The sequence below is a fragment of the Camelus dromedarius genome, chromosome 20, assembly GCF_036321535.1.
Source record: "Camelus dromedarius isolate mCamDro1 chromosome 20, mCamDro1.pat, whole genome shotgun sequence".
Lineage (NCBI taxonomy): Eukaryota > Metazoa > Chordata > Mammalia > Artiodactyla > Camelidae > Camelus > Camelus dromedarius.
In genome coordinates, this window is record NC_087455.1 from 15,329,364 (window position 1) to 15,357,362 (window position 27,999).

A 27,999-nucleotide genomic window follows, 5' to 3' on the forward strand; every position below is an offset into this window, starting at 1 on the left:
ATGAAAGGAGAGCAATATTACTGAAGATGATGGCCAAGAAAATGAACAAATAAGAAGACCTTTGTATTTAAGCAATGTGAACTCAGAGGCAATGGCAGGTAACAGCCCCAAAAGCTAATTTATGTAACTATATAAGAGAAAGTAGTCTGTTATAATTACCCTTCTTTTTCAATCAAAAGTAGTCAAACAAAGCTTCCCAAAACACAGTGGAAACTTGCTTTAATACTGCAGCATGCAGTTAAATGGACAGGTAGAGGGAGGAGAAAATTAGGAAACATTCAATTCTGAACTCTTTTTATGTTATTTCCCAAAGCAGAGAAGTCTTTGGTTCATGAAGGCATATCTAAAGATTATGAATGCAGGCGAGCAATCTGATTACAGAAACTATTTGGAAGAAACAAAGCTGAGGTTCTATCCTAAACTAAGTGAAGGTCAAGATAGGCTAGAATAAAATCAAACTTTTGAACTAAAAGATTCTTTAAATAGCAACTATATTCTAGATAATGTAATAAGTATATTACAAATATTATCTCACTCAATTCTCACAAGCAACCCTTTCCATTTCATTACAGAGAAATCCAGAGACAAAGAAAGTTTAAATGACATATAAATTAGTTCAACTCCTTGAACTTTCTTTTAGCTCTTGTGGTGTGCAGGCTGGGGAAGAGGAATCAGATTTCAGATTTCACTTGAGAAAATCTGTGCTTGAGTGTAAAGACAGAATTATAAAGTGATATTTAGAAGTATCCAACCATCCCTTAAGACTGGATGACTTTTGAATGATTTTTTTTAAAAAAGAAAAGGTTGAGATAATAATTCTAGCATGATAAAGCTTGAAGCCTCACTGATATCTGAGCATATTGATTGTATCAGTCAGGTGATACAATGACAGACAGGTCCAAAGAGTCTAACTGAAGACAATTTAATGAAGAAGTTATTTCCAGAGGTGAGAGCAGGGTTAAAAGAAACAGAAGTTATGGTAAGGACCCTAGAGCTAGCAGCATCTCAACCTTGAGTAACATTTTAAAGAGCAGCCTGTCAAGAAGGAAATGGATCTGAGAAAACTGAACAGATGGAACATATCAACGCATTAGCCATACCTTCACTGCAAATGCTTTCAGAGCAGAGACTTCATCTGAAAGGGAAGGAATTGGGACACACTTCAAAAAGAATTTAAGGCAGAAATACCAAAAGTGTTCTCCTGGATTTGGGTGGGAACAGGTATGATAACAGTGATTTTATCATGGAAAGACAGTATCTACCATTAACTCCGAAGAGTAATTGGGAAAGTGAGATGCAAGTACAATCTACTTACGTCTGAGAATAATTGTGAAGCAGAAACATCCCAGAGACTGGATCATCTGCAGATGGTACAGGAACAGGAGCAAAACCCAAGACCTTATGAATCGGGACCTTTTCTTAACTGAAATATCTTTCTACAGTTCCTCAATTTATGAAGGAGTAAATTAAGGCCTAGGGAAGCGATGCTAAAGCAAACCTAAATACACCTTCATAACGAGTGATTATCGAGGATGAAAATGAAGAGGGCTGCCTACCAGTCCACTAATTTTCCCATTGAGTTGTCATTACTTCCTGGTGTCATTTTTCTATTGCTTATGTAGTAACATATCATTATTTAGGGTTGTTTTCATTGTCTGTAAATATAGACACTATAATGAATAAGAAGTTGATTCACAAGCCTGTAGCCTTTCTTTACATGCTGCCTTCACTCTCATTCAAAACCACCAGAAAAATAGACTACATATAAAGACACTAATAAAAATACAAAACAAAGAGATAAAACTAGTAAGCCAATGATGGAAATATAATAAAATCATGAAAGAATAATTTTAGGCAAGAAAAGAAGTAAAAAGCAACAGAAAATAGACAGGACAAAGAGAAAACAAATAACATGGTAAATTAAATCCAACCATCTCAATAATCCCATGAAATATAAACACTTCCCCTCTCAAGAAGAGATTGTCAGACTGTGTAACAGACAAACAAGCAAGACAAACCAAAAAAAGCATAATCTAACTTAGTGTTGCCTACGAGAAGCCCTCCTTAAACATAAAGATATAGACAGCTAAAAAGAATAAAAGGATGGAAAATATATGCCATGTAAACACTAATCAAGAAAGCTGGAATGGCTATATTCATATTTCAGAAAAGGAATATTACCTGAAATATAAAGGGCATTACCTAGTGATAAATGAACAAATTCATCAAGAGGGCATAACAATTCTAAATGTATATGCACCTAACAGATTCAATATATATTAAAAAAGCTGTTAGAGTGAAAAGATAACTAGAGAAATCCACAATTACAGTTGGGGCTTGTAACATGTCTTTCAATGTTTGATAGAACAAATATGTAGAAAATCAAAAGAATATGAGAAACTAACAGTATAATAGTTGTAATTGGAATTCATTCAACACTTCACCCAACAAAAGTACACTACACATTCTTTGTAAGTACACATGGAACATTGATCAATATAGATCATATGCTGGACCATAAAAAAAATTTCAACAGATTTATAAGTATTGAAATCATAAGAACTATATTCTCTGACCACAACAAATTAAACTGGAAATCAAATAGAACATTACCTGGAAAATTCCCAAGTATTTGGAAAGCAAGCAACACATTTCTAAGTAGCCCATGAGTCAAAGACAGCTTCAAAAAAATTAGTATTTTGAACTGAGTGAAAATAGAAATACAACATATCAAAATATGTGGTTGCAGCTCGGGTAGCACTTAGAGGGAAATTTATCCCTTTAAATATTTACATTAACAAAAAAGAAAAGTTTCAAATCAATAATCTGAATTCTATCTTTTATTAAGGTAACTATTCCAGTTTATTACTAGTGATTTATTCTAATGTATTGCTACAAAAAATAAATTAAATCTAAATTTAGCAGAGAAATAAATAATAAAGAAAATTTAAAAATCAATGAAACAGAAAATATAGAAACAATGGAGAACATCAATGAACCAAAAACTCGTTTTTTGATGGGATCAATGAATTTGATAAACTTCTAGCCAGACTGATCAAGAAAAAAGATGGAAGACATAATTTGCCAATATCACTAATAAAGTTAAAGACATCACTAAGGACCGTATAGATATTAAAAAATAATAAGGGAATGTTGTGAACAGCTTTGTTAATAAATTTAACAACTTAGGTGAAATAGACAAATTGCTTAAAATGCACACACTACTCAAGAAGAAACAGGTAACCTGAACACTTTATATTCAAGAAATTGAATTTTTCACTTAAAAAACTTCTCATATAGAAATATCCAGCCCTGAATGGCTTAACTGAAAAATTCTATCACATACTTATGAAAAAATTATACCAATTTTACACAAACTCTTCCAAGAAGGGAAGGGAACATTTCTCAACTTGTTCTTAGAACCTCTCACTACGCAGATACTAAAATCAGAAAAAGATGTTATAAGAAAACAATATTCTCTTAGGAATATTAATGCAAATATTCTTTAAAACTTAGCAAAAAATAATTCATCAATATACAAAAAAGATAATCTACATCATGACAAATATTTATTTCAGGAAGGCCAAACTGATTTAAATTTGAAAATCAATTAATGTAATTTATCCTATCAATAGACTGAAAAAAGAAAAACATACAATCATCTCAGTATACGCAGAAAAAGCATTTGACAAAATTCAATGCCCATTCATAACTTTAAAAAATTAAAATAAACTCTCAGTTAACTAAGCATGAAGGGACATTAAACTCCCTTAAACTAGTAAAAAGTGTCTACCAAAAAAACCTACAACCACCATCATTTTTCATGCTTTACCCCTAAGATCAAAACAAGGCAAAAATGCCTTCTCTCACTACATCTATTCAACATTGTACTGGTGGTAGTAGCTCATGCAAAAAAGCAGAAAGCAAAAATGCAATGCTTACAGATTGGAAAGGAAGAAGTAACATTTTCTTTATTTGCAGAACACATGATTGTCTATATAGAACATAACGAAAGAAAGTAATAAAACTAATCAGTTGGGCAAGTTTGTAATAACAAGCTCAATCTAAAAAATTAATTGTATATTCTATATTCTATTGAAATGAAACATTTTTAAATAGGCCATTAACAAAAGCATAAAAATATGAAATAATCAGAAATAAATTTAAGAAAAAATATGCAAGAGTCATGAGCTAAAAACGATGAAATACTGCTGAAAGAAATGAAGAGATGTAAGTAACTGGAGATATAGACCATAGATTGAAAGACTAATTATCATTAGATGTCAATTCTCCTCTAATTGATCTATACATTTAATGCAATCTCATCCAAAATTTCATTAGACACTTTTGTGAAAACTGGCACACTTACTGTGAATTGTGTATAAAATGACAAAGGAACTAGCTAGCAGAGCCCATGACATTGACAAAGAAGAACAAAGTCAGAGGACATACACTACCCAATTTTAAAGCTTACTTCCAAAGTACGGTAATCAAAGCAGTGTAAAGATAGACATATAGATCAATAGAATACAATAGAGACCCCAGAAATAGACCTACACATAGATATGGTCAATTGATTTTTAACAAAGATGATAAGGCAATTCAGTGGGGAAAGATAATGTTTTCATGTAATACTATTTGAACATTGAATATCCAAATGCAAAAAAAAAAAAAAACAAACCCAAAAGAACCTTGACTTTTACATCATACCGTAAGTAAAAAATTAACTCAAAATAAATCATACATCTAAATGTAAGAGCTAAAACCATCAAACTTCAAGGGAAAAAAAAAACATAAAAGTGTAGCAACTCTGAATTCATCAAAGATTAAATAGATTTAATAAATATGACCCCAAAAGCATGGAATTTAAAAGAAAAAATGGACAAATCTGACTTCATTGAAATTTAAACTTTTACTCTTCAAAAGTTGAAGAGGCAACTGCAGAGTGGAATAAAACATTTACAATGCATGTACCCGACAAAGTACTTATGTCCAGAATACATGAAGAATTCTTGCAATACTATAATCAGAAGACAAATAATCTGATTTTTTAAAAATTACATATATATGCAAAAGCTTATCCTCCACAAAATAAGGTATTAGTGAGGGCAAATAAGCCTGTGAAAATATGCTTATAATTCATTATTATGCAAACTAAGACCACAATGAGACACCATTACATACCTATTAGCGTGGTTAAAATAAAAAAGATTGACAATACCAATTATTGACAAGAATGTGGAACAACCTAAGCTCTCCTTCATTGGTAGTGAAAATACAGAATTTCTTTAAAAATTATATAGAACCTTACCATATACTCCCAAGTCCCATTTCTAGGTATTTATCCAAGAGATGTGAAAACATTGGTTTATGCTTTTACTCAAAAGTAGACTTATTCATAATAGCTCCAAATTGGAAAGAGTTCAAATTTCCATCAACAGCTGAATAACTGAACAAATTGTGGTATATATTCAGGAATAAAAAGGAATGAACTACTACTGATAAAAGCAATAAAACGAATCAATCTCAAGAACACTTTTGTGAAGTAAAGGTATCCAGATACAAAAAACTACACAATGTATAATTTAATTCATGTAAAATTCTAGAAAAACCAAAACTATAGCAAAAGAAAGCAGATCAATAGTTACCAAGAGCCAGGAGTCAGGAAGAGGAAAGTGACTTCCAGGGAACATAAAGGAACTTTTTAGGATGACGAAAATAGCATGAATACTATAGAGGTTGCACAGCTGTAAACAATTATTAAAACTCAACAAATTTTGCCCTTGACTTAGTGAATTTTAGTGGGTGTGAATTTTACTTCAATAATGTTTTTTTTAAGTGCAGAAAAAATGCCCACAGCCCTAGAGATGTAATGGTCAATGGAAAACCTCTGTTGTTGAAGTTTAACTGATAATAAAAATTGCCTTAACTGTAAGCATGTAGTCTTTTGCTGATTAATAAGTTACAAGGAATCAGACACATGGTATGGTAATGAAGCAGAGGGTTCAAGATACACATTATTCTAAAGAGTCAAGGTAACAACACCAGGTATCATTGAGGCTATAGGGTGACAAGAACTCATACTGCTGTGGGGCGCAAGTTGACAAGAACTCATACTGCTGTGGGGCGCAAGCTGCTTTGGGAAATTCTTTGGCATCATTAACCCTGTTTTGCACTAGTAATGCTAAATGTGTATATGCCCTACGACTCAGCAGTTTCATGTGTCCCTATGTATTTGATAAAAATAAGCTCTTATGTCCATCAAATAAAATATACAAGAATTTCACAAATGCTTTATTCAAAATACCCCCCAAACGGGAAACCCACGAAATGTCCAGAAACAAAGCATGGAGAAATAAATTGTGATATATTCACAAAATGGAATGCTATTTAGAAATTTAAAAATGAACTACTCCTACCCACAACAATACAGATAAATCTCATAGACCATGTGGAACAAAAAAAGCCAGACCCAAAATTCCATTCAAATTAAGTTAGAATAGGCAAAAGGAGTCTTAATTGGTAGAAGTCAGAATGGTGCTTCTTTAGTGGGAAGTATTATCTGGGAAGGTGCATGGGGGAGCCTTCTGGAGTGCTGAAAGTATTCAGTCTTGATCTGGGTGGTGGTAATATGGCTGTAATCACACATAAAGATCCACTGAGTTGCACACTTAAAATCAGTGCATCTTACTGTGTTTTAAATTATACCATAATTTAAAAGTTTTTAAAGTTTAAACAATGCTTTAAAAATTATCAAAAACATAAAATAATTATGATATATCACAGCCTCAGGTTACTAAATACTATTCTTGCTCTGTGGGTAAGAGCTTGGGAGGATGCTTTTAGAATATTCCCTGTATAAAAATCCTTCTGGAGGGTATTAGAAAATTCCCAGGATCAGATAAGATGAATCTTCAAGCCACAGGAGAAAAACATGAGCTCTCAGTTTATTTAAAATGTCAACACTTTCCTGACTCCTCCAGTGGTTATTCCTTTTTAGTTCCCTTTAAGAGTTGAGGGTGGACAAATCTGGCCTGATTGGTAGTCAGCAGATTATACTTTAAGCTCCCTCTGCTTCCGAGTAGTGGTGTGCCCTTGGAGGAGTCAGTTACCCAACTTGTGATTTCAGATTTCCAACCAATAACAAGGAGATCAGCTTGTCTATTAAATATTTGATATGAGCTGGATGCTGTTCTGTCCACTTTGCACACAGTATCTTGAGCCTCGTGTGCTGGGTCTTATTATTGAGGGGCAACATGAGTGTGTTCTCAGGAGTCAGATTCTGAGTTAAAATCCTGGCTCTGCCTCTTCCCAACTCTAAACTTGGGCCTCAGCCTCTTCATCTGTAAAATGGAAATTTAAAAAATTTCCCCCCAGGATTGCTGCTAGGATTAAACAGATATATATATCTGTTTTTTATATATAGATATGCGCATTGTGATTATATATATAAATAAAGCATTGTGATCATGCCTGGTGCATATTAAGGGCCATAAACATATTTGATAAATAAAAATGACAAAAATAACTTTAAAGATGAGAAAACTCCCAAGCTTACAGTAGCATGCCACCCTCCAGGTACAGACAATGATGGGGTGCATTGTATGCAGGAATTTTTTTATTAAGGAAAATAAGACTTTTTATTATCATAATGCTCTGACAATTCAAAACAATATAAAAGATAAAATACTTTTCAACTGGTCTTAGATCACACCCACTTCGGACATCCCTCCATCGAGGCTAAGTAACTTGCCCAAAGTCACAAGACTACAGATGCAGAACTGAGCTTCAAACCCACAGCCATCAAATTTCAAAGTCGATACTGAAATCCAGTACGATACTCCTCTAAGGGCCATTCTTGTTCTTAGAATACATCTCTTAGAATCCCTATCTGCTGTATACAGTATCCAGGTCTTCTCTTTGAAACATTGTTTATTCAAGAAATAAGTAACAGCACCTATCATGTATTGCGCTCTGTTCTAGCCACTGGGCATATAGCAGTAAGTCAGTCCTTTCTCTGTTAGAGTTTATATTCTAGTAGGGTGAGACAGAAAATAAATATGAAGTATATAATTTTCAGATGACAATAAGTCCAGCTGCCCTTTGAACAACATTGAAGTTAGAGGTGCTGATCCTCTGTGCAGTCAAAAACCCGAGTATAACTTCATAGTCAGCCCTCAGTATCAAGTTCTGAGTCAACCAACTGCAGATCCTGTAGTACCATAGTACAGATTTATTGACAAAATCCTACATATAAGTGGACCCAAGCTGTTCAAACCCTGTTGTTCAAGGGTCAACTGTTATTGAGCAAATAGACCAGGCTGATGAGCCAGAGCTGTGCTGCCCAGTAGAGTAACCATTAGCCACATGTGGCAACTGAATACTTAAAATGTGGTTAGTCCAAGTTGAAATGTAATGTAAGCGTAAAACACACAGGGCTTTCAAAGACTTAGTACTAAACAAAGATTGTTAAATATGTCATGAATAATTTTATATATTTATTACACATTGGTAAGAAAAAGTCATTTCAATATATTTACTTTTATTTCTTTCAAGTTTCAAGTTTCCATGTGGTATTATTTTCTTTCTATATTAAAAAAAGAATTTTTGAAAATATTCTTTATAGTGCAGGTCTGCTGGTGATGAATTCTCTCAGATTTTGGTCATCTGAAAAAGTTTTTCTTTCTCTTCTATTTTTAAAGGTATTTTAGGATGTCCTTCCATCGTCTTCTTGCAGACATTGCTTCTGATTAGAAGTCCACGGATCTTTATCTTTCACTCTGAAATGTGTGTTTCCTTTCTCTGGCTGCTTTTAAGATTTACTCTTTATCACAAATTTTCAAAAATTGTATAATAATATGTAAGGTTTTCTTTCCTTATCCTGGTTGGGGTTCTGTTGAGTATACTGAATACATGGATTGATAGTTTTCATCATATTTGCAGACAAATTTTTGCCAGTGTTTCATCAAATATTTTTCTTTCTTTTCTCTCCACTTTTTATAAAATTCTAATCATACCTATGTTGACATTTGATACTGTCCCCTGGCCACTAAGGCTCTGTTCATTTTGTCTTTTTCTCCTCTGTGCTTCAATTTGCATCGTTTCTGTTGCTCCACTTTCAACATCAGTGATTTTTGTTTCCTTCTTAGTGTCTAATCAGTGGTTAATCCCTTCTACTGAAACTTTCCATTTCAAATATTGTGTCATTTCTAGAAATTCCATTTTTTAAATCCTTCATTCCTCCCCTCATTCAGCTTATGTTTTCCTTTAAGTCCCTGAAGGCATTTATATTAGCTGTTTTAAGATCCCTGTCTGCTAATTCTACTACCTTTGCCATTTTTATTTTGTTTATAATAATTGATGCTTCTGCTTCAAGTGGGTTATATTTTTTTTTCTTACTTCTTCACATGTCTAGTATTTTGTTTTTATTAGATCCTGGACACTGCATTTTATAATGTTGAGTGCTGGATTTTTTTTTTTTAACATTCTTTAAAAGGCATTGGACTTCACTCAGGCAGGCGCTTAAATTACTTGCTAATCAGCTTGAGCTTTTCAAAGTCTTCTTATAAGCTTTTTAGGGCAGGTTTCAAGTGTCCTTGGCTCTAGGGCTAGTTCATTCTCTCTCGTAAGGCAGGACCCTCCAGCATCCCCAGGGCTTCAAAACGAACTCTTTGCTATGGTTGACCGAAACTCAGGCACCTTCCAGCCCCATGTGTGTTCTAGGAACTCTTCAGTTTACAGTTCCTTGGTTGTTTTTTGCCCAGCCTCACGGAGTCTCACCTTTCCCACGTGTAGTTTGATACTCAAGACGATACTCGAGAGGGCTTTATGCAGATTTTGGAGCTCCTTCTCCAGGCAGCTCCCTCCTGCCTGGTGCTCTGACCCTTACATTCCAGACACCTCACTCTTCCAAAATCCCAACCTTTGTCTCCTCCTATTCTCTGCTTGAGATAACCCTCCCTTCACTGCAATCTGGGAAATGCTTCCAGACAGAAAGCCCTGATGAACATAAAGTTCACATGAACTCTTATGAATTACAGTTCTGCACGGCCTATGGTCTAATGTCCAGAAACAGTTGCCTCACATATTCCATGCAATTTTCTCATTGTCTATTGTGAAAGGGTATGTCCCATCACAGTTACTCCATCACAGCCAGAAGCAGGAGGAAGCCTGTATAAACTTTGGCTATTTATAAAAACAAAAATATTTTATATTTTGGAAGTAAATGCGTTCCACGGGTATCTCATCATAAGAAACATTGAATCCAGTACACTGATTTTCAAGCTTGGTTGCACATTGGAATAATCTGGAGTGTCACTCTTGAGAGTTTCTGATTTAATGGTCTGGGATGTTATTTGGGCATCAGAAATTTTTGAAGCCCCCCTGGTGATTCTACTACACTGCCAAGCTTGAAAACCACTGCTTTGCTATACTAAGGTATTTAATGAATGGCATTACACTACAAAAGGTTGGATGCGGCATATTAGTGTGTGCATGGATGCCTGTGTACACACAGCTGAGTATACATCTACACATGGAGTATACCCTCCACCCAGCTCACTAGATAGTGGTTCTCAAACATTATTGCTGGAAAAACACTTCTCAAGATAAATGCCTAGCAAAGGACATTTCTCCAGCTCAGGACGTTCCTAGCTAGCCCCAAGAAAAGGGTAGAGAATAATGTTCAAGTGGTGAAGGCCATCAGGAGCAGCTGCCTGCTAGTGGGTAAGGGCCTGTCTTTCATGGATTAATCATCTGATCACATGCTCAACAGTGTGAGTCAGAGTGGTCACACGGCTGTATCTTACCAGAGAAGGCACCTGTTCTGTGTGCCAGGGCTCAAAGCAGAATTCCTATCCCTGTCCTCCACCTTCCAGTTGCATAGTTTTTCAGACCAAAGCCACACGTTGGGAATTACTGATGCTTAAATCTGTCTCTACTGGATCAGGTGTTGAACTGAAAAACTTCACAGCCTAAACTGGATTTTCTTCTCTGGATACACTCCAAAAGAATGAAAATATGAAGAAAACGTACATTTATTGAAAGCCAAGTATTTTGTATGTGTGATCTCAATAATAGTACCTTATTACATTATTATTATATCTTATGGGATAGGACAGAGTCATTTTAAAGAAGAAACCAAGGAAAGTTTAGAACCTTCTCTCTCATGAATTTATTCCATAAGCAGAGAGGGAAAAAATACTGATTAAAGTATATTTGGGGAAGGGGGTGGGAAGGGGTAAATTGGGAGTTTGAGATTTTCAGATATTAACTAATACATACAAAACAGATAAACAACAAGATTATACTGTATAGCACAGGGAACTATATTCAATACCTTATAATAACTTATGTTGAAAAAGAATAGGAAAATGAATCTATGCATTTTCATGTACAGCTGAAGCATTATGATATATACCAGAAATTGACACAGCATTGTAAACTGACTATACTTAATAAAAATGTATATACATACAGAAAATAAAGTATATCTGCTCTCAGGGAAGCAGATGAACGTGTGTAAGGTCAGCCCAACATCTCTTTGCTCCTCCTGGAATCCCAGGTACTTGTGTGTGGAACTGCTAGGGTTCCACTGAGCACAGAATGAAAACTCTTTACAAGTAAGGACCATGTCAGGTCTAATGTCCTGTGATCCTACAGTTACGGCATCTTGCCCAGGTTAGGCAGTCAATTAATGTATATATATGGAATATAATTTTTTCTTTCTTCATCTCATAGTGTGACCCCTCCCAGCTAAAGATACTGGTTTCCTGATTTCCCCCCAGAAATACTCATACAGGCTAGGATTATGCAAGGGACATAGACATTGGACAGACCTGGCTTCAAATCCCAAACCCAACTATTTCTAGATGTGTAGATGTGGACATGGGACATAAAAATCTCTAAAATTCATTTATCCCACTTATAAAAGAAGAATAAAAACACAGTGCCCGGGTCAGTCAAGGTAACAGCAGGATACAGATGACACCATAAAACTGATAATTGATGAGAATTTAATATAAGGACAATTCACAAAGGCGTGGGTAGGGTGTAGAGGAATCCGCAGTGTGGAGCGATCACGACCCCAAGCCTGAGGGGCTGGGTGAGGCACATGGACCTTGAGAAGACCACACAACAGGAGCTGAATGGAGAGGTATACAGCTAACCCACAGTACCCAGAGATACAAGTATCCTGACCTCACACTCCTCCCTCCTCCACTTACCTGTCAATGCCTCCCATTGACCAAACCCAACTAAAGGAAGCTAAAGGACAAAGGAGAAAGGTAGGGAAGGATAGAGAGTAAGTCTTTTTGGGAGGAGTTGGGATACTTATAAATATCATAGCACCCACATAATGTGCCCTGAGGAGTAAAGGGGATAGTCACACTGTAGAGGATGCATAATGCGTGGCAGCTCATTTCCTTCTCCCTTCTGGCACTGGCTCTCATTCTTTGCAGGCTTTGTCTCCTGTCATTTATCTCCTCTTCTGAATCTCCCCAAGCTCCAGTCTAAATATTCCCAGAGACCTGGCTCCAGCCCTGACCACCCAGCCTTTACTACCTCCATCTGTTCTTGACGCACTTGACTTTCTTGAAGAATTGTTACTACAGTTCTTCACACTCACTTATCTGGGGGTCAGTCAGGCTCTGGCTCAGACGCCCTTCCCCTGCTACCCTGAAAACACCCACAATCAAAGTAAACAGGAAAATAGAGTAAACAGCTTCCTTATTAAGACTTGCACTCTATGGACACAAGACCTTGACTACAGTTTTAACTTGTTCAGTCATCATCTATTTTTAGGCCAGAAAGACCAGCACCAGCAAACAGAAGAAGAAACCAGGAAACGAAAAGGGAAAGAAAGGGTCCACAAATATGGCAGAAGTGATGACTGAGATCCAGACTAAGAGGAAAGAGACAGACAGAAGAAATAAACTGAAGTCTTAAGGACCTTCATGAGCAAAAATAATGATGTCTCAATCTTTAAAAAAAAAAAGGTAGAATTATGTCCAATGTTGTCTGCTTAAGAATGCAGAAAATAATATATTGTCCTAGTATATGATTTCTCACCAAAAAAATGATGAAAATCGAAATTGTATTAAGCCTTGCAGAAGCATTACCTCAATTATCTGGAAAAGTCACTCATGTGGCATGCCTCAATCTGCTGAGGGGAGATAATTAAGGAGTTAATATACTGTCTTATATTTTTTTACTTGGGGGAGGTAATTAGGTTTATTTACTTACTTATTCCTAATGAAGGTGCTGGGGATTGAACCCAGGACCTCGTGCATGCTAAGCACCCACTCTACCGCTGAGTTATACCTTCCTGCCTACATGGGTCATTGTTATTTCTTGTATTTGGCCTTGTTTCCTCTGCTCTTTGAGTGTAGAGTTCAAAGATATCATTTACTGAGCCCCCTCCACAGCTACTACGGAGGTGGATATATGATAGGTCTTCACAGCAGCAGAAGAAGAAACACATATGGAATCACACAAACTTGAGTTCAAATCCTAGGACTAAATATTATCAGTTAAGTCTGAATATGAAGAATTTTAAACCATCAGCTACAGTGAAAGTTTTCATCTTTCTTTGGTTTTCATTTATCCTAGCCTCTTTTTCTATCACTTATTAACAAGAATCGTTAAGGTCTAGTTCAAGGTCCTATAGAAACTTGCATATTAAAAAAAAATAGAGGATTCATTAAAAAAAAACAGAAGGAAATACACTCAAGTGCTAACATTGATTACCACCGAGTGATAAGAATATAGATGATTTTTTTCTTTTCCTAAGAGCACTTTTTTCATAATGAGCACATATTATTTTTTTGCAGTGAAAGAATAATATCTGCTCATTTTAAGTCCTTTCAGTACTCATCCAAATGTGTGCCTTGAAGCATGCAGCAATGATGTAACTGAACAAGAAAAGAGTGTCTCAAGAAGTTCTTATCCATAAATATGTGATCATCTGTGACCCACGTCGAGATAAAAGAAAAATGAAGGGGAAAAGATTATTCTGAAAAATGTAGTCATAAATGTCATAGCCATGACTCTATTTCTGCAAGCAATAAAATCTGGGGGCGGTATTAGTCCTTGATTGTGAGGGCAGAGACTTCTTCCTAGGATACTTCAACACTGTAAAATATTACAAACTATTATACCCAGACCTGTGACCACAGAACAGAATGGCCCATAATAAGCAGCAGCTGTGAGCTACTCAGTGGAAATATCCGTACATCTACCTTAGTGTGGGTTTCCTTGTGGGTGTTCACTGAGCTGGGCAACATCAAGTTGGAAGAGCTCATGTTTGAAAGCTCCATGTATATATTTCATTTTCTTGGAATACAGGAAAGTTTTCACAATGCAATCATGTGGACCAAGTTCAAAGTGTAGCCCCACAACACACACACACACACACAAACACACACATATCATTGATTTAATACTCAACATCATTTGATGCCCAATCTTGTCAAAGGCTAGCTAAAATTCACCTACTCACTATTCCTTCACCAACTCCAAATATTTGTTTAGCTGCTACCTTCCAACTTAAGCCATTTTTCCAGAAAACAACAACAACAACAACAACAAAAAACAGAGTGCTTGGATTTAAACCTAATTATCAAATGTTCTGGACACTACAGTGGCCTAAATAAAATAAACTCAAAAGATGGGCAGTCACAGGTGACTGGGAACATACTTCAATTACCTTTCTGCAAATCAGTGTTGACTCATTGGAAATTTAGTGTCATCTCATCGTTACATTATGAGACATAAAGAGGTTTCACAATCACTTGTCTTTTTTTCTGTTTGATACTCAGTTTATTACTTTCCCTCTGACTTTGTTGGGTTCTTCCTGAAAGAGTATATTTTTTTAGCAACTGTCTTGGACAAAGCACGGTCATCTGTCGTGGTAAAGAGAATTAAGGCTAATACTTTTATCTCTGCTTCAGCCTCCTAAGGGAATGTGAAGCATGTGTGATTCCTCTTTTAGAAGGCTTGCTTTGCTTGTTGTTGCTACCGTCCACTCCCATCATCCCCTAGTAATGACAATTATACAAAAAGATTTCTAAACCTGCTTCACATAATTTTCTGATGTAACACCCATAGGGTTATTACTAGTTATATTTTATGATATAGAGAAATTATAGACATCTAAACCGGATCTATATTTTTCTTTCATTCTACAAACCTGTGAAATGCTGGTGAGTTAAAACCCCAGAGGGTGAGGCTGACCAATGAAAGACAGGAAATGAGAAGGAACTTTGTCTAAATGCATTCCACAAACATGTAGTGAGCACCTAATATATTCCAGGCACTGAACCTGCTTATGATATTACGTGAACCTTTGACATAGGTCACACAGTGTTGTCTCTTTTTATGGTGAAAGGAAGTTTTTTTCTCCTTTATCCTAGAAGCTACTTAAAACCTGGAGTTAATGAGAATAAAATAAAAGAGCTCACTTACATGCACAAGGTTTTCAAACATAGCCATTTCTTTTAATGATAGCAAGTCTTAGAAATATTACGGGAAGCTACACGACTTGTTTAAAGTAAACAAGATCTCACCTTCCCATAATAATATCAGGTGAAGAAGAAATCTTAGCGATCAAGTGTTTTACAAAGGCCAGAGACATTTCTAAAATCTATGAACCAACACAGGGATACAAATTTCTAATTCTTTTGTTTCCAATGACAGCATTCAAAAGTAAACTCAAACTACTATCACCATAATTTCATAATATAAAGAATATTTTAACCCAGTTAAGAAGGAAATTATCTCAGAATTCTAAAATTCTACTGTAAACTTAACATTATGAAAAACTCATTAAATATTTTTTCTCATTTCACTCCCACTCTAACTGCCGACACTAGCCCTTTTAGTAAAGCCTTAATGTGTGAGTTTTGTCATAGACTGTTTCCTAATGAACCCATGCTTAGACAGTGTTATTCTTTTATCCTCATGTTAGAGATTAAGACAAATGAGACTTAAACAAGCTTGTCTAAGATCACATAGCCAGTAAACTGAATAATTGGTATTTGCCTAACATGTCAGATCATATGCCATTTCTTGATGCTCTAATTAATGATTTCTGATAATATAGGGTCATTTAACTTAAAATAATAACTTATAAATATTTATTGATTTGTCTATAAACTGTGAATTTTGAGAATATATCAGACATAGGTGGTATATTTCTGTATTAAAACAAAACCAAATGACATAGAAAATACGAAGAGACAGACTATCAGTAATAAAAATGAACCAGTAATTTTTAAAACAAACCCCCGACAAACAAAAATCCAGGACCAGACAGCTTCACAAGTGAATTCTACCAAACATTTAAAGAGGAGTTAATACCTGTCCTCCTCAAAATATTCCAAAAATTGCAGAGAAAGGAATGATTTGAGTTCTGCTACATGTAATATGACTTAAAAAAAATGATTCTTTAACAATCAGAGGATCTATTTTTTTCGCCTAACAAGAAGTCCTGATGCAGGAAGTCCAGGCCTTATTTGGCAGCTAAATGACACTACCAGCAACCCAGGTTTCTTGTGTGTTTCTATAGAGACTTCCTTGCCATGTGGTTTTCATTTTCAAAAAAAAAAAAAATTTTTTTTGTGGTTGCAAAATGAATGCTCCTTTTCCAGCATCAAGTTCACAATCTAAGTAGAATGGAGGAGAAAGGTGAAGGCAAAGAGCACATTTTAGCTGAGTGCATCTCCTTTTTAAAGAGCTTTCCCAGAACCCCTTCCTAAGGACTTCCAATGACGTCTTCTAATTACATGTGGCAGAACTCAATCCCTAACTGATTAGTGATGCAGACTTGCCTTTTTAAGTAAGTAAGTAAGTAAATAAATAAATAAATAAATAAATTAATTAATTAAAAAGGTGTTTGTATATTAAGGAAGTATAAGGGTATCAAGTAAAAACACTGGATGCTCACATATAAACTCTGGGAATTGCCAAGAGATGTTAGTAGGATGCCTTCCAAGGTGGAAACAGGGAGGGAAGGAGGGAAAAAAGGAAACTATGCACTTGAGTAGAGAAAAAGGTTAAGAGGTGGACCAGATGGTAGATATTAAAAGTTGAAAGCACAGAATTCCAGCCATCAGTGCCTAGACTGAATTAACATGGGTCTCTGAGTCCACGGACCGATGGAGGCTTTGCAACCAAGCATAGACTCAACCGACAGTATTCTTCAACTGCATATAATACTCCCAACATCTTCTCACACTGATAAAAAGTTTATGTGTGAGTCACACATAAACTTCTGGTTTGGCACTTAGTGTGAAATGCAATGATTAGGACTGAAGTTACCAAGGAACATATTAGAAAATGGGTGGGATCAAAAACTTGCAGGACTTAGGGTTCCCTCCAGCCTCCTTTAGTAATTCATGCTTTAGTTTATTCTTCACTTATTTATTCAAAAACAAATTGATGCTGGGTGCCCAGTACGTTTGGGGCACTGCTAGCAAAAGGTGGAGATCGCTAAATACTGTCAAAGTATGATTTTCAAAAAGTTAAAAACATGATCCGCATGATCAATTTATTTAGCTAATTTAATATAGAATGATCAATTTATCTAATTTAAGAGGGAATCAGCAGAATCATAAAAATATTATCAAAAAGCATTTGAGTAACTGAAAATTTATAGAAATTAAAGAAGGAAGACTCGAGCAAAATTGCTAGGTTAGGTAGAAAATGAATAAACTCCTCTGCAGTTAAATTTTCTCCTAGACTGGAATCTGCATCTCTATTAAACAAAAATCTACCAGTTAAACTGTAACATGAAAGAGTTAGGGCTGTGTTCTATAAGAAATATAACGTTAAAAACAGGCATTTTCTCCTTGATTATTAGGTAGTTGTTGGGTAGGTCTATTGGTGTTCCAGGACGACACTGAAGAGATACTCCCCTTTGCCTTGTTTCTAAGTATCAGATAATTTTGAGAACAAGAAGCAGATTCTATGGTCTGGAGTATTACAGCTATACTTCCCCAGCTTATAGAAAGGTAAAAAAAAAAAAAAAGGACTAGAGAAAATTAAGTCCTCAGAATAAATCACATACCTGGAATTTACATACGGCACATTATTTAATTCTCACCCAACTAAGCAAAGTGGTTAAAACTAAGCAAATCTTAAAAATGGAAAAATTGAGGTGAAAAGCACTGAGATCACACAAGAGCCACTACTCTCAAATCCATACATGTCTGTTTGAACCTTTAAGCTCTTTCCACTAGAACACACGGCCACACACGAAATTCAGATTTGCTGAGCCGTTCACTCAATGGTAAATTGGACAGCATTCTCTGATCACCTCCTACACACTCAGCATCCTGGGGCCTGGCCCTGCAGTAGTGTTAAATGAAACAGGTTCTGTCTTCGTTTAGCCTCTGCCTCAAGCAACTCACCCTCTAAGGGGCCCCAGGCCTTCTTTTTACCCAGTTGTCACCATGACCATTTCCTTCTGACATACACGAACAGAGCAAAAAAGCAAAAACAGAACAGAAACTAATTTGAAGTGGTTCCTTTCTCTTTTTAGAAGCATGTCCCTCCTTCTGCCACCTCAGCCCACAGATGCCGGCCCCTTTCACCCAGGGGCCTCTGCCATTTCCTGCTGCCTCTCATTTCTCCCTTCCAAAGCCATTTCACTCCCAGAGTTCAGAGCCGAAGAGCTTTCCTTGTAAGTCAGACAGACACCTCACATGTTCTATTCAAAGGTTTCAGATGCCTCAAGGACCAGCAGCTGCTCTTGGGAAACCTGAGCCCAGAGCCCTTTCAAACTGTGGCTCCAGGAACGTCCCCCCCTCTGGGGACAGGTGCCTGCCAAGCCTGGGATGGACAGAAAGCCAGCCCAGGCCAGAGCTCACTTTCACTTAGGACGCGCGGCGGAGGAAGCGTTCCTTACTACAACACATTGCAGCCGTGTGTCCCGTGCGAGCAGAATTCAGGCCACTCTCTTGCTGGTCATTCCTAATGGATTAGGTCATTGGTAAAACAGAACCCCAGGGCCCCCAGGTGCCCAAGTACGGAAGGGGTCCCTTTGGCACTGAACAAGAATGCAAAACAGCAAGAGCGTGTACCTTTACAACGCATGCAGACCATTCCTTACTTCCTTGGAAACTGTGGTGAAACTCATTCCCTGCTTTGAGTTGCAGTGACATGACTGTGCAGTGCTTAAGTAGCAGGCCACGACATCCTAATCTTCTAGACCTGTAAGGAGAGAAAAAAAAGAGAAAAAAAAAAAAAAAAGAAAATGGTAACTATTGAGGTGATGGATATGTCACATAGCTTGACTGCCTTGATTATTTCATAATGTGCAAATATATCAAAACATCCAGTTATACACTGTAAATATTTCCAACTGCTGTCAATTATACTTTACTAAAACTGGGGGGAAAAGGTCCTCTGTCCCATTCCCCTGCTTTCAGACAGGACTACCCCAGATCCATAACATTCAAATCAGAGAAATCTGGTCATAGCCCAAGAGAAGAGGGGGTGGAGGCTCCCACCTTTCCCTTTAATCACTGATTCCAAGGTTTAAGGATACTCTGCTGCCAAACACATTTTTCCTGGGTCATGAGTGAAATCCCTCAAACCACAGCCTAATAGTGTCTCCTTCCTCTTGTTTTGTATTTGTGGAGATGAAATATGACTAGTCAGTATCCACTGAAGTTGCAAACACTTAAGCACAATCTTCTCTTCTCTAAATATTCTCAACCCACAAATGTCTGAAATTATGTGGCTATTATAGTTGAGCTGGGAAGTCGAACTAGAATTCAGGGTACTTACCTCTGTCAGCTGCCCGGGGGTCTGAAACAGGAGGCTGTAACTAACCCGTGGGAAAAGGCATCATTTTTACTTCCTCCAGAAGGACTGACAGAGCCAGGCCCACTCTTTTTTTTTTTTTTAAACAGTTTTTTTTATTGAGTTATAGTCATTTTACAACGTTGTATCAACTTCCAGTGTAGAGCATAATTTTTCAGTTATACATGAACACACATATATTCATTGTCACAATTTTTTTGCTGTGAGCTACCACAAGATCTTGTATATATTTCCCTGTGCTATACAGTATAATCTTGTTTATCTATTCTACATATGCCTGTCAGTATCTACAAGTTTTGAAATCCCAGTCTGTCCCTTCCCACTCCCTCCCACCTTAGCAACCACAAGATTGTATTCTATGTCCATAAGTCTGTTTCTGTTTTGTATTTATGTTCTTCTTTTTTTTTTTTTTTTTTAAGATTCCACATATGAATGATCTCATATGGTATTTTTCTTTCTCTTTCTGGCTTACTTAGAATGACATTCTCCAGGAACATCCATGTTGCTGCAAATGGTATTATGTTGTTGGTTTTTATGGCTGAATAGTATTCCATTGTATAAATATACCACTTCTTCTTTATCTAGTCATCTGTTGATGGACATTTAGGCTGTTTCCATGTGTTGGCTATTGTAAATAGTGCTGCTATGAACATTGGGGTGCAGGTGTCTTTCTGAAGTAGGGTTCCTTCTAGATATATGTCCAGGAGCAGGATTACTGGGTCATATGGTCCAGGCCCACTCTTATTTCTAGACCAAAGGCCAGGAGACAAGCGGAGACCCACATACCAACAATATATTTTAAAGGTACAAATCAAGCTGACAAACTGCTGGTTAAAATATGTTCTATCCTCCTTCCTTGAAAAGTATACCTTTATAACAACAAAAAGTTGAAAAATATTTTTAATACCATTAATTTTAAATGATTGAAAGTCAATATAATAACAAAGATAATTGAATTTAATTCAAGTTACAGTGTTCTGTTAGTAAGCAGCCAATGTCAGAATGAGTTCTAAAGTACAGACATACAATTCTTAAATTATGATATTTTTTCATGGAAATATTTCTTGCCTTTATTTCAGCACATCGCTAATCACATTGTTAAAGATTTTTCCACATAATTTGGGTTCTACTGACAGCAAAACCAAATTAGACGAACTTTCTTGAGTCACCATAGTTCTTAGTTTCTTTAATTAAATTCAATTTAGAGACATTTCCCTCTTCTGAGGCAACAGCAGCTAGAATTGTCAATGAATTCTTTAAGCAATGCTTAGATTCAGAAATTAACCACAGTTTTGCATATTACTTTTAATGTGGTTACATATAATAAATTATTATCACAAAAATGTCATAAAATATCTTAATTGTATCACACAGGGCACAACTGCATTGTACATTTAGCATCTCTTTATGAAACATTCAAATTCCTAAGAACTGTGCTTCATTTCTCTCTCCTAGTGAATCTCATGTGCTATCTAAATTTAATTTCGTTGCTTTAAGAGCATTTAGTCATTATTCTCAACATGTGTCTGAAAGTAGTTATGAAATTGGACTTGATATGCGTTTCACCAAGATGAACCTCCATTGACTGGATCCAGAAAACATTATATATAATTTCTGAATTCTTCCCAATGTCACTGCTATGAGCTTCATTGCAACCATTCTAGTAACAAATTCAGGTTGACGTCCCTTACGTGGCATACAAAATATTTCTGTACTTCGGCCAACATTCTAATTTGCACACTTTTTTCTTTATCCACCAAGTTTGTGGCACTATCCTAGGCCTTTCTTGAGTGATCTTTTAATTACTTAAGTAAGCTGAATTTTTTTTTTTGGAGAATTTGTTAAATTGTATTAAATATTCTTGTAAAAATAAAACTATTTGCAATCCTAGCTTCAGTGCTCATCTAATTGACAACATAAAAAATCAGTATCGTGCTCCACATTCATCACATCTAGACCAATGCTGTCCAACAGAATTTTCTGCAGTGATGGAAATGTTCTACATCTGAACTGTCCAACATGGTAGCCATGCCCAACTTGAAATGTGGTGAGCGCAACAGAGGACCTCCGGGATTTTTAATTTTGTTTAATTTCAGTTTATTTAAATCCAAACAGCCACATGAGATTATCTAAGACTACCGTACTGGACAGCATAGATCTTGATCTACAGGTGAACAAATTTAAAAGTAATATGAATTTTTCACATTGCAAAATATTTCTCAGTTGCCACATTGTGCCAGTTATTGAATGCCCTCTTGCCCCCTCTTGAAATTTTACATATTTCATTCTGTAAAATCTATTGACTTCATGCTACCTGGGAGGAAGTACTTCTTAATTAATTCATCTTTCTCTTTTCTAAGAGTTCGGCCACTCAAATGGTTTCCATGCCCTGATATAGTGTCTGTCTCCGCTACATGGTCCCACCCAGGACAGAGATGTGAAGAAGTGTTTTGTTGAGGTGTGAGCTGTGTTTGTGCTACATGAGATCTTCTAAAACAGAGCCTTAGGTCAAGGGCTCCTCTTGCCCAAATCTAGGATGAGGCACGTGGGTGAAAAGGAAAATCCTGAGTTGAAAAAAGAGGTGAGGAGTAGAGAAAAGAAAGTAGGACCCATAGATCGGTTCATCCCATCCTCCTCCTTGCTTTCTCTACTCAAGATGCCCAAATATGGAGAAAAACGGTAGTTGGCAGCTTCTGACCACAACTTTCCTTCCATGGACATGTTCACTATTCTGAGGGAGGGGATCAGAACTTTGCATAATCAACATTCAGTAAGAAATAATTGATTACATGAACATCCGTATACACCACCCCCACCAACACTAGGAGGGGCTTTGCAATTAGCCACTATTTGGGGTCCAATAATTTGACACATTTAGCTATAGTCCTGAGAAGACCTTGGCAAACTACATCACCTCCTTGGAGTTCAGTTTTATCTGTAAATCAAGAAGTTTACATACTGGAAAACAGAACCCATCTTCTTGCCCTTCACTAGGGTGTTATTATGTTCACTGTCTGGACTTCTAAGGGAATTGTTGGATCTGTCACATAAGATGACTACAAAAATAGGGTGTCCAGGCACTCCTCAGTACAGGAACACTATTTTGGGGATACTGTATTTGTTTCCTAGGACTGCTGTAACAAAGTAGCACAAACTGAGTGGTTCAAACAACAGAAATTTTTTGTCTCACAGCTCTCAAGGCTGGAAGTTCAAGGTCAAGTTGTCAATAGGGCCATGCTTCCCTCTGAAGGCACCAGACAAGGATCCATTGCAGGTCTCTCTCCTAGCTTCTGGTAGTTCTTTGAATCATGGCAGCATGACTCCAGCCTTCACATGGCATTCTCCCTGTGTGCCTGTGTCCAAATTTCCCCTTTTATTGGGAAAGACACCAGCCCTTATAAGATTATAAGACCCACTCTACTCCATTACGACTTCATCTTAACTAATTACAACTGTGATGACATTTCCAAATAAGGTCATTTACGAAGTTCTGGAGGTTAGGACTTCAACACTTGAATTTGGGAGGGATATAAATTTACCCACAACACACACATTCCAGATTTGTCTATTTTCAAATATACTGCTGTGTTGCATTCACATAGTACATTTTTCCTTTTCTAAAAACTTCTATGTATTTTCCAGGTAGACCATATATCATTTCCATTTTACAGGTATGAGGTAAGAGGAGCCTAAAGAAGGTAAGTGACATTCCTAACTTTACACAATTGTTTTCAGCCCTAGTTTCTGAGTACCCTGATTTCTAGGCTGGTGATTTTAATCCAAAATTACATTATATTGCCTCTTCTTTGTACATGATTTATTTTTCCAAAGCCTTTATTGCTACTGCTTTCATTCCTATCCAAACTGAATGTTTGAAAGCCACTTAGCCTTGCCTGTTTTCTGTGCCCATAAAAATTCCAACTTGGTCCTTTGTTACCACGTTTGGTCTGAAGAACAAGATGAATTATTCTCAGAGCTTGATGCTGGGTTCTGAGTCTTCTGCAGGCAAATTAGATGATTCCTGACTCTGAACCCCAAGGCAAGCCTTGGTTCCTTAGGGTCATGGGAGTATCCCTGGGCATCCAGCTGGTGGATTCTCTGTAATTCCCCAGGGGCAAACCATAGAGATGGTAGAGGAAGCCTAATATTGGCAGTTAGGCAGGATCTGGCTAAAGTTCCACCATGGCCACATACTAGCTGTAAGTAGCACCTCAGACTTAATAACATAATCTCTGTAGCATAATGGGATTCATCAAAATGCATACAACAGCACTCTAGAAGTCATAAAGCACTATACAAATGTTAGTTCTTCATGTAAAGGTAGATACACCTCACCACTGGCCCACTGAGTATCTGATCTAGTCTTTCTGGCCCTACCACACCCCTAGCCATCCAGGTGTTCTGCACACTATTCTCTGTTACAGAGCATTTATGACCATGGAAAGTGTACTGTTCACACGGGATAGATGGAGGACCAAGTGAATCTGAGGCACAACTGGGTACCACTCCTGCTGATGGCCAGCACATGAGGAGGACCTGTCCAGAGTAGACAGTATGAGAAGAATGACTGGGCCCCATGCTGCTTCCTGGCATTAGCTGCAGATCTTCCTCGTTCAGGCATAGCACTACAACTCCATCTTATCCACGCAGTCCTTCCCTTTTCTCTCTTCTCCACACAATGAAATATTCACCAAGTCTTAACTTTCTAGGGAAAATTTCAGTATGGTCAAGAGAAGTTAGACTGGATCAAATAATCTTCCAGTTCTTTCTAAAATTTTCAAAGCTGAAGAGTCAGGAGTTTGTTCTCGTCTCTGCTCCTCTCTGTTGACTTTCCCCAAATTAATAGATAATACACGTTTAGGACATCTGGTTATACGGAAAGCTTCAGGTCTCAGAAGGAAAGCAGACTGGGCAAAACATAATATATAAAATCTTAAAAATATTATTATTCAAAGTTCTGGTCAATGCATAATTCATAGTGGAAACTCCTCTGCCCCATTATAAGGCAAGTTCACAAGGTCAAATTCACTCTGTTTACATTTAATGTAAAAGTAGCCAAAGAAGTTTATAATGGAAAGCAGGAACCCGGGTACCATCTTGCTCTGCTAGTATCAGCTGTGTGATCTGGGGGTCATCCCTGAACATCTGGCTGAATAATGGCTCCCAAAGATACCAGGTCCTAATCTCATGTACTTGTAAATGTTACCTTATATGGAAAAGGGGTCACTGCAGATGTGATTAAACAAAAAGTCTTGAGATAAAAAGATTATCCTGGATTATTGGGGTGGGCCTTGTTTTGTTTAGGGCTGGGGAGCAGCAAATTACACTCAAAGACAATCTCATTTATTTAATACAGGTTCCCTGTAGGGGTTTCACAAACCAACAGCACACAGGGTAATGTCTCGTACATAATAAGACAATAAAGAAATAACATAGTCCAAATCCATGATAGATTAATTACACTATTGTTCCAGGCAAGGGGAGATAGAAATAAAGTCCATATTCAGTTGAGGTGTATTTTTTCTACGAGGTTGGCTTCTCTAGGTTGGTTCTTGACCACCCTAGAGCTGCCAGAACAAGAGTGAAATTCCCCCGTTGCCAGAGCACGTTGCTAGGGAACGAAAGTGCTGGTGTCGGAGGCAAGATGATCCTCTTGGCAGGGCGGCTGCCCAGCTTTCACCACTGCCTGGAAGAGCTGCTTTTACTGGGGTAGGACTAATGCACCAAGGATCTTCAGAGAGCTGTTTAAGTCAGCAGAGTCCCCATGCCCAGAATAAGACTCTTGGATATTCCTCCCAAACTCCGGGTATTTATAGTGTAGACGTCTGCACACACCAGATTTGCTTCTTCATCTGCTTTAATGGATAAGCCCCCGCAGGTCCCCTCAGCAGCTGAGCTCGGAGCCCTTATCAATGACAATGGATGACATGATGACATCCTGACACAGCTTCCTTCACTCTTATTTCAAAACAAGTTTACTTCTAAAGACAACTTTTTGTCTTCTGTCATAAACCAGTGGATTAAAATAATGTCATTTAAGTCATAAACAAGTGGATTTGAAATCAGATCAGATCAGCAGACAACAGGTCCCTAGATGCAATCTCAAGGGTCTTTATGAGGGACAGGTGGGAGATTTCAGAGACCCAGAGAGCGAAAGGTAATGTCAAGGTGGAGCAGAGAGAGGTCTCAAGATGCTACACTGCTGGCCTTGAAGATGGAGGAAGGGGTCAGCATGAACCAGTGGGAGGAAGGAAAGCCCACAGCCACCAAAAAGTAGAAAAGACAAGGTAAAGGATTCCTCACCCAGAGCTTCCAGAGGGAGAACAGCTCAGCCAACACCTCTGATTTTGACTCAGTGATACTGATTTCAGACTTCTGGCCTCCAGAGCGCTGAGAGACTGTATGCCCACTGCTTTAAGCCATGAAGTTTCTGGTTATTTGTTACACCAGCCACAGGAAACTTAATATAATAAGATACAACAGAGTCCAAGTTTTCATCTGTTGAATTGGGGCTGGGAGGCAGAATAGATCAACACTTCACAGAATCAGCAGGAGAGCTTTAAAGTTTTTCTGATGTGAATCTGGCCCCAGAGATTCTGGGTTAATAGTCTAGGATGAGGCCCGAGTATGAGTACTCATAAAAGCTCTCCGAATGGTTATAAGAGGCAGGGAGGCTTAGGAGCCACTAGACTCAATGACTTTCCGAATCTAACATGTTTTCATTCTATGTTTTTGTTACTTTAATACAATTAACTGTTTGAATGTGGGAGAAGAGATCCCTGGGGAGGACAGGAAGCAAGAAAGCCTCCAGGAGGAACGAAGACCAGACTGAGAGGTGTGAAAGAGAACCAGAGGGCCCTCACAGCAGATTTTAGCACGTCACTTTGGGGTTCAACAGCCCTCTTCTCCGGGGGCAGGTGAATCACCGCTAGCCGTGAGGAAACATTACAGAAGTAGGTGACTTTCAGAAAGGCTACATCAAAGGGCAAGACAATTTACTTCCGTGCTGTGCCAGCATGAAAATCAAAGGACCAGCGGGAATTCAAAGGACTCCCTTTCTTAATGATTCATTTATCCCTTTAAGAAATATATATTACAGTACTTTCTCGTATGCCATTCAACCTTCAGTCAGTTAGCAAGTACATACAGGACGCACACTGTGAATCAAGCACGGTTCTAGGCGTTGAGATCCAGACAAAACCCAGAAAGATCCTATCCCTGATGAGGTGCTGGGAGAGAAACATGCCGTGATGAACAATAAGTCAGAGGTGGGAAACAGGCAATGGGGTGGGAGGTAGTGCGCATGTTTGGACAGGGGAAAGCTCATGGAAGGTGTATTTGAGCAAAACTCTTGAGTGGGTGAGGCCAAGAGCTTCGGGCATTCACTTGAAGCGCTTCCCCAGCAAAGGGAAGAGGCATGAACTGGTGGCTACTTTTTGCAATAAATCTAGAGAATCATCTTTCCTTGGAACCTGAATACCTGATTAAAGAATCAATTATTCTCTGCTGCTCGGCCCTATTTCAAAATTATTTGGAAACGGAAAATACGAGAAACTGTTCGGGTAAAGCTCGAGTGTAGGGAATACTGCATCGGTGAAAAATCGGTTATAAGACTCTTCTTTACTCTTTTTAGCAATGAAGAGAGAAAAAGGAACATTTTCAAGCAAAAAACCCCAAAAGCTAAAGTTAAGCAACCTCGGGGCTTCGGTCTCCAAAGGGCAAATTCCTCAAGGGAAAAACAGTGACCAAGGCGGCAGAAGCCCCTAAGCCCTATGCTGACTTTCAGCTCTGTGATGTGATTTCCCTTTATCATTTTTGGACCAGTCCCCTTTCCAATTAAGGATCACAGCTGCTAAGAATAAAGTGGTGTCTGTTCTACTGGCAGAAGGCACAATGGCCCACTCACGCCATCAATGGGAGTCATTGTTCGGGAAATATTGCCATTGAGATTTTTTAAATGCTAATGAATTAATTTCTATTTTAATGCTGATTGCCACTCAGTTCCTTTTTTTTTCAATGCAGGAAGTTTTTTTTTTTTTTTTTGATTGTAGTGGATCAAAAACATGTCTCATGAAAATATAAATTCAGAATTTTGAAACTTTCAGGAACTGTTAATATTATTTATTTAACCAATTCATTTAATAGAAGAGAATGCAGCCTGGAAAAGCTGAGTAA

The 27,999-nt window shown here is 37.4% G+C and overlaps 1 long non-coding RNA gene across 1 annotated transcript in view; it reads right to left on the reverse strand.

Moving 5' to 3' along the window:
- LOC116148925 (uncharacterized) overlaps window positions 1-27,999 on the reverse strand; it is a 95,451-nt gene that overhangs the window by 34,994 nt on the left and 32,458 nt on the right. The window contains exon 3 of the long non-coding RNA XR_004132515.2: window positions 19,080-19,209. This is a non-coding gene — a long non-coding RNA (uncharacterized LOC116148925). The remainder of the gene's footprint in view (window positions 1-19,079; window positions 19,210-27,999) is intronic.